This window comes from Cornus florida, unplaced genomic scaffold (assembly GCF_030987335.1).
Source record: "Cornus florida cultivar Cherokee Brave unplaced genomic scaffold, ASM3098733v1 CherokeeBrave_3.0.0_Hap2_Chr06, whole genome shotgun sequence".
NCBI classification, from domain to species: domain Eukaryota; kingdom Viridiplantae; phylum Streptophyta; class Magnoliopsida; order Cornales; family Cornaceae; genus Cornus; species Cornus florida.
The window spans coordinates 33981243-33995425 of record NW_026775576.1 but is presented as its reverse complement, the minus strand read 5'-3'; the positions used below and the strand labels follow the sequence as shown (position 1 = coordinate 33995425).

Here is a 14183-nt window from a genome sequence, read left to right as displayed (position 1 = left end):
GCCAAATTCCATTGGGTTTGCCTCGGCCAATTTTTGCTCCACAACCTCCTATGGTTCAAGTTAATCACGGTGTTCGTTTAGCACCACCGGTAAGGAATCCTCCCATTGACTTGCATGATCATTATGTTCCAAATGAATACAATGCACTGACATGCATTCAATTGCCCCCATTTAGAGCACATCACTATGAGATCAAACCGCAAACCATTCAAATGCTTCCTAACTATCATGGACTTCCAAGTGAAGAACTGTACAAGCATTTGGATGAGTTTCTTGAAGTGTATTCCTCCGTGAAATACATGAACATGCCAAAAGAAGTGTTAAGACTCAAACTTTTTCCATTTACCCTTAAGGAAAAAGTAAAATATTGGTTCAACAATCTTAGGCTTTTTTCGATAACTGCTTCGGCAGAAATGCAACAAGAGTTCTTCAAAAAGTACTACCCTGTATCAAAGACCAATGCTATAAGAACTTCCATTCGTGAATTTTCTCAAGGGGAAGGGGAAATTTTTCATGAGGCATGGGAAAGGTTTAAAGACTTGCTTAGGAAGTGCCCACATCATGACATACCTAAGTGGCAACTAGTTCAATATTTCTTTGAAAGTTTACCAGATAATCACAAGAGTATGGTTGATGCATCTATGGGTGGTTCTTACCTTGATAAACATGAGAATGTTGTTTGGCAATTGTATGAAAGTATGAGTGAAAATTCCATGCATGGATCTTTTTCCTCTAAAAATGGTAGATTCTAGGTGGAAGGAAGAATGTCGGCTTATATCAAGCTGACAATTCAAATGGCATAGCCGCCAAGGTAAAATCTTTAACTCAAAGGTTTGATCAATTTTTGGTCAACCACAATTTGGCAAATCAAATGTCTTCCTCCCCTAAACATGTTCATCGTCATGCATCTAATGAATTTTGTATGACTTATTCTAGTGTCTTACATACTACTTCTAATTGTCCCCATGGACATTCGTAAAGTGAGCATCATGAACAAGTAAATGCTGCATTTATCAACCAAGGGAATAATCCCTATGGCACTCATTACAATTCGAGTTGGAGGAACCATCCAAACTTCTCTTGGAAAAGCCAAGGGGAAGGCTCAAACCCTCCCCAAGGTGGTTTTCAAGGAAAGTATGTTCCACCGCCAATGCAAGGCCAAGGTTCCTAAGGTTTTAGATCATTATTTCAATCGCATGGCAATCAATTCTCAAATTCTCATTTTCCTAATCAATCATCGTACTATCAAGGAAATTCTAGGAGTCCCGCTTTTGAGGAGAAAGTGTTGACCGTTTCTAGGCACTCTAGAGGCCAACACTCAATTGCTTCATTCTCATTCTCAATCCATTACTAAGCTAGAAACCCAAGTCGGGCAAATAGTTAGTTCTTTGAATGCTAGAGAGAAAGGGAAGATGCCTTTAAATGCACCATCAAAGCAACAATGTGTTGTGGAGACTCATTCCTCATCGGAAGGTCACACAATTGAAAATGTCAATGCGGTGACAACCTTGAGAAGTGGGAAGGTTATTTATAATCAAGTTGGTATTTCCAATGAAGAAAGTGAACCGGTGCAACCAAAAGTTGACACTCGTCCCGTTTCACATTTTATTCCTCCTTCATTACATGTGCATAATCATCTTATTGAGAAAGTTGTGAAAAATGATTTGAAAGATGAATTGAATAATGATTTGAAAAATGATTTAAAGAATTCTTGTGTTAAAAATGCTTCAAAGAAAGATTTTGAGCTAAGAGCTCCATTTATGGATGCCTTGAAAGGGTCCATTTCTCTTGAAAAACAAAAGACAAAGACCAATGAAATTATTGATGTGTTTAGGCAAGTGAAAATTAATCTTCCACTTTTGGATGCAATTAAGTAAATTTCGGTTTATGCCAAGTTCTTGAAAGATCTTTGCACCCAAAAGAGGAAGAATAAGAGCCAAGCACCAAAGAAAGTGGTCTTGACCGAGCAAGTAAGCTCTATCTTGTAACACAACACTCTCCCAAAGTTGAAGAACCCCGGTTCACCTACTACTTCTTGCATCATTGGTGACCATGTCATTAATTGGGCTCTTCTAAACTTAGGAGCAAGTGTTAATCTTCTTCCATACTCGGTATATGTTAAATTGGGCTTAGGAGACTTAAAACCGACGTCGGTGGTTTTGCAACTTGCCGACCGATCCATCAAAAAGCCCTGAGGTATCATTGAGGATGTTTTGATTAAGATTGATAAGTTCTTCTTCCCCATTGATTTCGTTATCATTGACATGGAACCGGTCCCAAATCCCAAGAATCAAATTCCCATTATCCTTGGTCGTCATTTCTTGGTAACCGCAAATGCCAACATAAATTGTAGAACGGGGATAATGAAAATATCATTTGGGCATATGAAAATGAAGTTGAACATTTTTAATCCAACCCCAAATTCAATGGATAAGCATGAAGAAGTGTGTGTTGTGGAAAAGTGTGTTGACAATGAATGTGACAAAGTTGAGTCATTACTTGAAGGTCAAATTTCCAAAAGTTCATCTTCCAATAGGATTTCTAGAAATTTTGTTTTAAAACTAAGTGTTTTAAGGTCATGGAAGCCCAAGAGTTGCTTTGATGAATGACCGTCAATTCTTTTTGATCCAAATCCAACGAGTTCTTTAGGGAACCATTTGTTGGGTGAGAGCCAAAATATTGTTCACCCCGTCAAGGAGGGGATGCATCATAAGATTTTTGATTCGGGCTAAAAGAGCCCTATGTCTTGCTAGAGACGTTAAAGACTAGTGCTTCGTAGGGTTTACAACCCTATTCCTCCCTCAATTCTATTTTATCTTTCATTTCTTGCGTCGTCTAGATATATACTGGATTCATACTCATTTTCAAATTAAGCATTTTGCACCTGTTCGATCGATCTCAAAAGAGGTTCAATCGATCCAACAGCCCTACATATTCTCATCTCTCTGTTCCATCGTTCAAAGATTCTCTGCATATTTCAGGTCTCTGTGTATCGTTCGAACTTTTTCTCCAATCGATCTAACTACTCTTCAATCGATCTAGATACCCCTGTGATCGATCTCAGTTTTACACTAAATTTTTTTTTTTTTTTTTTTTTTTAAAGCTCTGTAAATTTCATGCCTCTGTCCAATCATACTAGCATAGAGATCGATCATGGTTTGATCTATCCAAGTCAAGATTGATCACAGCTTTCCCCCTTTGACTTTTTAACTTTTTCCTTTTTCTATTTTTATTTTATTTTATTTTTCATTTTCTTTTATTTTATTTAGTTACTTTTCTTTTTTTCTTTTTTTTTTAAATTATTTTTTTGCATTCTTTATTTCCTTACTTTTTTACTTCTTACTTTTTTTTTTACTTGCCTTTTTATTTTTGTTTGTGTACATACTTGTTTTGTCTAAATAAATAAATAATAATAAATAAAAAAAAAAACACACACAAAAAAATAATAAATAAACAATAATAATAATAATAAAAGACAAAAGTAGCATTCCGTCTTGTTAAAGACGTTAAACTTAGCACCCACATGACACATTGTGTCTTTTATCTCTTGTATCATACATGTTCATTTTCATTTTTATTTCTTTATCTTTCTTACATTTTATTTCATTGTACATACTTTCATAAAAAGAAAAATATAAAAACTTTTTACCATTATGCCCTTATGTGTAGTCATGCTGCTTTCATATTTTCTATTAGGCTTGATCTCATATCTCTTTTGCATCTTGTGTTATATTATCTTAGAATGCATGATTTGATTATTCTTATCCCATTTGATATTTAATATAAGTTTGCTAATGTGGTTATTCAAATAGATTGTTGAATCCAAGTTTGGGGAAGACCCTTTTCATATTGGATCATTACCGGGCTTTATGTCTTTGCCACCACGGTATATTCTTTCCATCTTTTCCATTGTTCTCATTGCACATTGAGGACAATGTGCGGTTTAAGTTTTGGGATAAGGTGGCTTTGTTGCATTCTATTTAAGTTAAACTTTAAATACATGATTGAGATTTGAGATTGATGTTAGCTATGATTTTGATCCTTTGAGAACTATATTGCTTAAAATTTAAAAATTGTTTGATTTAAAAATTGCTTGACTTGAGAGTCTAATACTCCTTGTATGCCTTGTGGATGCCATTTAGGAGTAAATTTTTCAAAAAATTGATATCTTGCTTGCATTTGTGGTCCACATCATCCTAATTTTGTGATTGTTTTGAGATTCACTCTGGGATTCTACACTAGCACAGGTGCACACTAGCATTCATTTGTGGGGTACATGCTTTGTTGACTATTGATTTGGTTATATCCCAATTGGGCTAGTAGTGCATTGAAAGCTTTCATTTTGACAAAAGTGGATAACAATCCCTTTTCATTGAGTAGCCGGGATTCTAACCTCATCAAGCACTGAATTTCTCACACTGAAAGGTGGAGGGCCCAAACTCTAAGTTAATAATTGAACTTGAAAAAAAAAAAAAAAAAAAAAAAAAAAAAAAAAAAAAGTTGTTGCAAAAGCAATAAAAAAAGTGGGGACTTTTCCCAAAAGTTGAGAAGTGGGAAATGATTAGATGGAGGTTGTTTTGATTTGTAACCTAATTGATTTGAGCTTGTAAGCCCTTAGGGGTGTTTAAACACATTGACCTAATGCTCAGCCTCATGAATCGCTAGAAAGCTTAATAAATCAACACATTGCACTATGCTTACATCTTTAATCCTTAAGGATATAAACAAAAAAAAAATCGAGTGAAAAGAATAAGCTCCCCTAGATCAATAAAGCTTTAATAAAAGGTTCACTCTTTGTCTTGATGATCGGTACTAGATTTGTGTGCTAGTTTGAGGGTAAGGATGTGATCATTTCTTTAGTTGGCTTAGATAGCAACATATTTGATGCCGGTTCACTCAAAAAGGATTCTAGAGTTGTTTTGATTTGCATGATCATTTTCTTGATGTGTGAAGGACCATATTTGCTTGCTTGATGTTGAAATTTTGGGAGATTGCTTGGAAATGGTTGAAAAATTGCCTACTTGAGGTAGTTTTATGCCAACGCTTGTTTGCAATTTTGGTGCCTCTTTTGAGAGATTGAGCTTAATGTTTGTGGGTATCATTTATGGGAACCCTCACAAGACTTCACTCATCCACTAAGGGTAAGCTAGAGGTTTAAAAGGCTTGTTGCATGCGCTAAATGAATCGTGTTCCCTATGAAAGTGGCGTTATCTATTTATTGCTTTCTAGTTCATAGTTGTGTAGTTGTTCATTCCATTCCTTTACTTTGTAGTTCATTGCTAGGGACTAGCAATATTTAAGTTTGGGGTTGTGATGAGCGCTGAAAAGTGCGCATTTAAACCCCTTAAGCTTGAGTGTACGTTCTAGGACCTTTATCTATCTTATTTTTTCGTTTTAAACTAATTTTGTGTTATTGCCTTTTTCAGGTCAATAAAGTTAAAACGGGCTAAAAATGGCTTCTTAAGACCTTTTGGAGTCAAACTAAGTCTTTGTGAGAATTTAGAGCAAAAGGAGGCTGATGCTAAAAATCTGCCAAGTCTGATGGATCGAAGAAAAGTCTGATTGATCGAACCAACTCTGATCGATCGAAGAAAAGTTAGATTGATCGAACCCTGATGGATCGAAGAAAAGTTGGATCGATCAAACTGTTCGCGAAAGTTATTAAAAAGCAGATCTAAAGCTTATTTCGAACCAACTCGGGCTGTGCTTGAAAGAGAAGATCTTAGGGCCGAGTTCTCACATTTTTAGGCTCTTAAAGCCTTATATATGTATAAGCGATTGAACCAGTTTTGTAGGGAGATTCATATATTTTCATTATAATTTCTATATTGTTGTGGCTTTCTCTCTCTAGAAAGTTAGAGATTAGGGTTAGAAGAAAAGAGGGAAGTGGAGGCACATCAAGAACCCATATATAGATCTACATGCTCTCTCTCTCTAGAGCTTCAAAGAAGAAGAAGAAGAAGATGTAGCCATATTTGGAGCTTACCCTTGAGTGTTTCATGACCACATCCACCTCCTCCATGATTGGCTAGATCTAAACTTAAGGTTTGGATAAGCCCTAAGTCTTGTGTAATCTAAACCCTTGTATTTCTATTTTTGGGGATTTATATATATATATATTGTTGTGATTAGTGCTTAGCCTTGTGATTGTTGATTTAATTCTTCCTTATGATTCTCTATTTTAATTACGTGTTATCTTATGTGTGATTATTTGGGAATTGATCTTTATACTAAATTCTCTATGTTGGTTACATATATATGTGTGATTAATTAAAGATTTAGTGATGGCTAAGCATGGGTTTTCATTGAATGGGTTTGTCAATTAATTTGATGGATTATACTTATACTTGATGGGTTGTTCTACAATTTAATTCATGTTTGTAGGTAGGTAGACAATCTATACTTGATTTGATATTTCATGGCTTATTATTGCAAATTCCATGATTCTCTAGATTGATGTGTGCTCTCATTCGACCCATTTGTTGACTAATTGATGGATTATGCCTTTTGTCTTGGTGGATTGTTCTACACTTAGTTTACTTATTGGTTAGGTAGACAATTCACTGTTGCATTAGATAGTTCACACTTTTACATGCAAATTGTGTTTATGTTTATGGCCACATCTAGATTGCAATAATGTATTCCTCATTAATGGAAAGCAAGTGGTTAATTACATGAGCGTAGTGGTGATTCCAACACCCTAAGACCTCTCTTCATATCTTTTAAATCCCTATCTTAACTTACTTTATTTTAATTGCATTTTAATTTAATTGTTTTCCAGAGTAATCAACCAACCAAATCTCCTTTGCAATCTTTTGATACGCTAGAGTCAATGTTAAATTCCAACACGTATAATCTCTATGGACGATCCCTACTTACTATACTTCATTAGTTGTAATAGTGATTTTTATAAATGTAAATTTGACTAGAAAGGCTTCCAAAACCACATTCATATATTGACCTTGCAAAGCGACCTCTCGCATTAAAAAGTCCATTTTTTAAACGCTTAGAAAGGGGCTCGTCAGTAGGGTGGATTTGTGAAGATCTTGGAGGTGAGTGCAGAGCGTGAATATGTTGACGTTGCCATCCCCGGTGGTAACTACTTTAAACCGATGGGTGATGAATTTGTGAAGATTCACCACGTTGAAGGTGTGTGCAAGCGCATGATGACCACTGATAGTGCGCGCGTGGTGGAGTGGTTATGGAGCTGATCTGACACATTGAGGTGCGGGATTACTGCTGGTGCACGTGAAAGTGCATTCAAGAGTGGGATTACCTTTTGAGGCGCATGGTGGCGTGGTGATGGAGCTGATCTGACACGTTAAATATCTCTGAATGAGGCATCTCGTTAAACAACGAGGCTTCCTTGTACGGGGAATCCTTAGACAGGCTTCTCTGAATGAGGAATCTCATTAGGTTTCCCGAGCATATAGATATCTTGGAGTACGGAAGTGTGATTTTGCTAGTTGACCGTCGCTGGGGATGGGACTGATAATGTTATCCCCGACGATGACTAAGATACCATATTAGAAATAAGAGAGAGAATAAATATGATACTGTATTAATGTGTAAGATTAATGAATACAAGAGGGGTTTATATAGGAGGGGTTATGTGTGGTGAACAACTAAACCCTACGTGTATAAGGTAACTATATATGATAACAAATAATACGGTAATAAAGATAGTTGACCTAATCCTAATAGGTATAATATATTCTAACACTACTATTGCTATTATTGCAAGAGTTATGGTTTGTGATGTTTTCGACTTAGTTTCTATACCATTTTCTTTTTTAAGGCAAGAAGAAGTGTTAGAAATTATATTAGTAAATGCAAAGATGCACTAACCCACTAGGCTATCGAGGCATCTGCTAATTTCTATACCACTGGATGACTGGAATGATTTGTAATTGGATGTTTGTCCCTAGAAATTTTGCCTTTAATTTTTTCTTGTTACTTTTTTCCATATTATGTTGTTGTTTCCGTTGCATATTTTTATGACGTATGAAGAGATAAATGCTATCCAAACTCATTTTATTACCTTATATACAACGCAATGAAACCGACATTAATAGATACTTGTGGGCCCCACTCACTTCTTTACTTCCATTTAATGCATTAGTTGTACAAAATAACCGAATTTGATGATTTTCAATTGGTCAAATATTTTGTTTATAAATTTTTACAAGCTAAAAGCAGATAGAGATGAAGACGAGATTCAAACTTTTTAGGCTACGGATTTACACTCTAAATTTATTTGTTTAAGTTATTATAAGTTGAATTTTAAAAATTTCATGCTGTTTTACAAAAATCTATGAAACTGGAACACTTGAACCATTGTTCTTTCTATCAAAGAGAATGAAAGTATAGGACGGCAATGATGAACAAGTGGTCACTAAGGATTCCTAACCAAACAACTATAACTCAGTCCACTCTATTTTATAAGCATAGCTCACCCACGTTAAAAGGCTTATTTCTAACCTAGCTCGAATAATGAAAACTCCTCCAAACCTTAAGAGACATGTTCGCCAATTTGACAGATGTAAAACTAGAATTTCCACCAACTTCTGATGACAACATTTTGGGAATTTTAAAATTTTGAGGGTAGAATCTTGACGCAACAATAAGATTGTTTAAAAAAAGAAAAAAAAAAATGAAAAAGAAAATGTTGTCCTTAGATTCAAGCAACAAGAGTTCACAAGGATTAAAAATTGCAAGATAGCCAAGGAAATGTGAGATTCTGTACGTGCAGAGTGTGAAACAGTTGAGTGTGTAACTACTTTCATACAACTAGTGGACTTACATTGGTTGAAGCCAAGAACCAAGGTTTTAAATCCCTAATTAAGAGGTGGTTTCCTTATAAATTCACAGTGTACCTTTAGTTGATTGTGTGGTTTGATTTTGGTCTGAAAAGTGCCTTTGCGTTGAAGAAAGAGTTAAATCAGGACCAATTCACTCCTCTATTGGTCCTTTGTCTCTTAGCATAAAGATATAGATGGTAATTTGGCCCACCCCTGTGGGGAAACACCCAGTTTAAAACGATTATGAGGAACCGTTTATTTAAATGGCTAGGGATGGATTTTATATTTTAAAAATTGATCTATTTGAGGGCATAGATAAGGGAGGGTCACCCAGCCCTGCCCTGATTATACTTCGAATTTATTAATATTACCTTATATGTTATATTATAATATCAAAATTACCCATGTATATATCATCACATAAGAAAATTTAAAAACCTTAGCCCTTTATTGTTACCACTCTTTATCTGCTGTTGCACAATACAGATCATTTGCTGATTGTCTGTGTTGTACAAGGTCTACCTCATTGCTCGTAGTTTTTGATTGGTGGTTCAGAGTTCAGATTTTCACTCCTCAAATATGCTACATAATATAAACCCTAGCCCTTTATGTTTAATGAGATTTTGTTCTTTCTCGACTTCTAATCGACGATAGGTGTTTCAAACCTTCTCCAACAACCTTTACCTTTCGTGAAACAATTTCTTTGTCTTAGCTAGTCAGCTTCAAAGCTTTGGTGAAGGAGACTGAACTTTCTGTCTGCACAAATAGAGCCAAGGAAGACCTTCTCCAAGTTTAACATCTCAAATATACCTCTTTACCTTTCCGATTGAACCCAAAAGTACGTTTATAAGTCTGCCTTTCTCATCCAGTGTTTTTTAATCTCAAATTACAGGCCTGCATTAATCCATTGTTAATTATGGCAATTTGTGCTCTCAAAGTGAAAAGATGCATTTATACCATTGTTATTGTTCAATCTGATCCGTTAAATCCTATGATAGAGTAGAGTTGTTGTGACATGTATATATAAGATGATTTGTAAATGAGATGCATATTAGTTATGGTTGGAATAAGAGTTAGGGATTGAATCGGTTATGGGGTGGGGCCAAGGCGGTTATTGGGGTGGGGTTGAAATTTTAACTAGTTATGGGGATAACAAAATTAAATAGGGCGAGATGGGAAATGAGATCCCCGCCCCAAACGGCCCTTAGATGAGGAGGAAGGTGATTTTGGTTTAAGGAAATACTCAATATATGTAAGCTTGTGTAGTGTCTCCTTGATTGAGAGTTTGTCCATGATATAAATAGGAGTTGGATTAACCAGTGTAAGTGTAAATATGTTCCTAATGTTACATACTGGACTATCATTCCTCTACAATCTTACTTTCTTTTATGAAAACTACTGTTGGGGGCTAGAGACACTATTCTTTCTCATTGTAATTTCAGAACTAGGATTAATACTGCATTTTCCCTCCTTACTGATCCTTGGATTGGTGGGCAGTCTCGGATTGCCAAATTTGGACATAGAGTTGTTAGACAATGACCTTGGCATGGATGCTGTTATGAGTGCTATCATTCATCAGATAGAGTAGTCTAAACCTTGAACAAGTTTGGAATTTTAACACATCTATTCCAATTTATATTAGAAAGGATGCAATGTGCTAGCCTAATGGCAATTGTAACTTTCACACTGATTGGGTGGACATCAGATCGAAGAATGATAAAATATATTGGGCTACTCTTGTTGGAACAAAGGCTGACCTAGGGCTTCACTTACGACTCATTTGGCACTTACGAATAGACTGCCTTCTTTTGTGAACCTGGAAAGAAGGGGTATTCAATTGGATGCATTATGTCATAATTGTATGATTTATTTGGATACTATTGATCACATTTTTTGGTATTATTCTTATGCTAGAGTTGTTTAGAGCTAGATTGTATATTTTGTAGGTTGGCACCAGTATTTTATCTTTTGATCAATTTATAAACTAGTGTACGACTACTTTCAAGGTGGTTTCAAAGAGGAATTATTTGTTCAAAATGTTGGTTATTACTGCTCTTTGGTATATCTGTGGAGATCCAAAAATCAGAGGCTTCATGATGGTGTTATTATTACTTGTTAGAAATAAGAGAGAGAATACATATGATATTGTATTGATATGTATGATTAATGAATACAAGAGGGGTTTATATAGGAGAGTTATGTGTAGTGAACCAGTAAATCCTATATGTAATCGCAACCCTATATGTATATGGAAACTCTATATGCAGTAACAAAGAATATGGTAACAAAGATAGGTGACCTAATCCTAATAGATGTAATATATTCTAACAGCCTCCCTCAAAGTCAAGGTGGGTTATATGAAGCCATCTTGAGTTTGAAAACAATCCTTTCACCCTGATGCAGCTGACGTGGCATCGATGCTAACTTGGTTGAGGACATGGTAACTGAAGTGGCAGGTGACTTGGCACTACTGTTGGTACCTCTACTGCGTGGCAAATGACGTGGCATAACTATTGGCACCGTTGCAGAATGTGTCTAACGTTGCACCAATGCTGACATGTCAGGTGACTTAGGGTGGATCTGTGATGATCTTGGAGGTAGGTGTGAAGCGTGAATAGGTTGACGTTGCCAGCCCCAGTGGTAACTATTATAAACGGATGGGTGATGAATTTGTGAAGATTCACCGGTGCGTGTGAGCGCATGATGACCACTAATGGTGCATGGTGGCGCGGTAAAGGAGCTGATCTGACAGGTTGAGGTGCAGGATTACCGCTGGTGCGCGTGAAAGCATATAGAAGAGTGGGATTATCACTTAGGCACATGGTGGTGCGGGGACAAATCTGATCCGACACGTTGAGCATCTCCGAACGAGGCATCTCGTTAAGCAAGGCTTCTCTATACGGGGTATCCCTAGGCGGGGCTTCTTTAAATGAGGCATCTCGTTGGGTTTCCCGAAGGAAAACTTAGACAACGAGGCTTCCCTAGACGGGGCATATGGATATCTTCAAGTGCGAAAGCATGAGTTTGCTGGTTGACCGCTGCTGAGGATGGGACTGATAGTGTCATCCCCGACGGTGGCTCTGATACCTTGTTAGAAATAAGAGAGAATAAATATTATATTGTATTGATGTGTAAAATTAATGAATATAAGAGGGGTTTATATTAGAGGGGTTATGTGTGGTGAACAAGTAAACCCTACACGTATATGGTTACTCTATATATGGTAACAAAGAATATGGTAGCAAAGATATGTGACATAATCCTAGTAGGTATAATATATTCAAACACTGCTATTGGTTTTTGAGGTATTGGACTTAGTTTCTATACCTTTTTTTTTCAAAACGACAAGAAGTATTAAAAATTAGATTAGTAAATGCAGAAAGACATTAACCTACTGGGTTATCGAAGCATTTGCTAGTTTCTTGTAATACCCCGATATCTTAAAGGATTTATTAATTGGAATTAATTACTTTTATTTTATACTTAAATGATTTGTTTTATTTATTTGGATTTAATTGTTTTTATTTTTATTTTTAAATGATTTGTTTTATTTATTTGAGTGCTTAGATTAATTATCTTATTTTAATTAATTATATTTCGTGATTATATATGATGATTGTTTGTGTGTATGCTTGATTATTGATTAAATTGTTAGTGTGTTGATTTTATTGGTATAGTGTGACTTAGTTGTAATTTCTTGCTTTGTTTATGTGTTTTATTTTAAGTGTTTATTTAATTATTTTATTTATTTTAATTAATTGGATTTGGGCTTAAGGGAAGTTGGACCAAAGGATGTGGTCTTGTGCTTGAAGTAAGCCTTGTTAGGTTAATTAATAAGGGCCCATGGTTATAGAGATATTTAAATAATTATCTTTGCATAATTATATATATATATATATAATTATATGTATATAAAAATAAATAATTAATAATTATTATGGAAGGAAATATATATATATATATATATATATTATATAATATATGTATATTATTTAAGATAATTACTATTTTTATTATTTTATTTGGTAGTCCTACTAGGAATATGAATTTAATGTGTACAAATATACACATAAGGTTTTATAGTTAGAAGTTTACACGTTAGAAAAATAAGAGAGACAGGGAGAGAAGAAGAAGAGAAGGCTGACAAAGAGGATGCCGAAATTGGAAAAGGCAATCAAAACTTGAAGCGTCGATTTCTTTACGAAACCTTCAGGCGAGTTCTTCTCTAACTTTCCTCTTAGAACTCATAAGAATTTCACCTTGAGTATCAAGGCTTTAGATTAAATTTATTAAATAAATAATGATTAGAATGGATTAATCAAGAGCATGAATTATTATATTATATTTTATTTATTATTATTTGTTTTTTAAACTTTGGATTTTGAATTTTTAGACGTATGCGTTGTGTTTATTTTAAAAATCAACTGATATGCGTGATCTATGACCTAAGAGGGTTAATTAGGGTTTATAGAATTTTTATTATTTTTTTGGGATTTCTTTATATTTTTTTGGATGTTTTAGAATTATATATGTGTAAATATATATGTATAAATAAACTGTTTACATATATGCGAGACTTTGTAGAATTGGCGCATGAATAGGGGTACAATCCAGTGTGGCGCGACTTAGGGTAGGTTGGTGTGCACACTGATCTGGGCCGTAGGTGGAGTTGATGGATGGTAGAATGATTCGGTGCATTGCGGCGTATGGAGAAGGGTGTAAGTGTGCATCTTGACCGTTGACTTGGTTTGGTCAACAGTTAAAGTGTTCTAGTGCTTCGCGGCTCATAATAACAAAGAGAAACAGCCAACCAGAAGTTGCCAACACGTGCCGAGAGTGGAACAGACGTGTGAGGGAGTGTGGCAACGCGTGGACACCCTTGCCAATGAAAAGTGGCGCGTGGAAGCATGTGCAGATGAATTGGGTACGTGTGGAGGCACGTGAAGGTGCATGGGGAAGCGTGCAGGGTCCTGGAAAGTTCCTGTGCAGTCTAGTGATGTCCTAAAACAGATTTTAAGCTTGTTAGGGTTGAAAGAAACCACAAGAAGAGATATTCTTAGGGTTTTGAGAACTGTAGAGTGTTACTAAGATATTTAGTAACATTTGTTTGTGCAAGATAATTAATTAAATATTTTGCCATGAAAGGAAGTGTGTGTGTATATATATATATATAGTTATATATGTGTATATATATAGTTGATTTAATTTATGATTCGTATAGAATAAGGTATATATATATATATATATATATATATATATATATATATGATTTTAAATAATCAAAGACTATTAAGGAATGTGTTATACATATATATATGTATATGTATATTAAATAATATATGTGTATAGGTATATATTATTTAAGATGATTATTATTATTAT

General features: G+C 35.1%; 1 pseudogene; it reads right to left on the bottom strand.

Annotated features, from left to right (window-relative positions):
• Positions 1–470: 470 nt before the first annotated feature.
• Positions 471–568, bottom strand: LOC132315388 (small nucleolar RNA R71; annotated as a pseudogene).
• Positions 569–14183: the final 13615 nt, after the last annotated feature.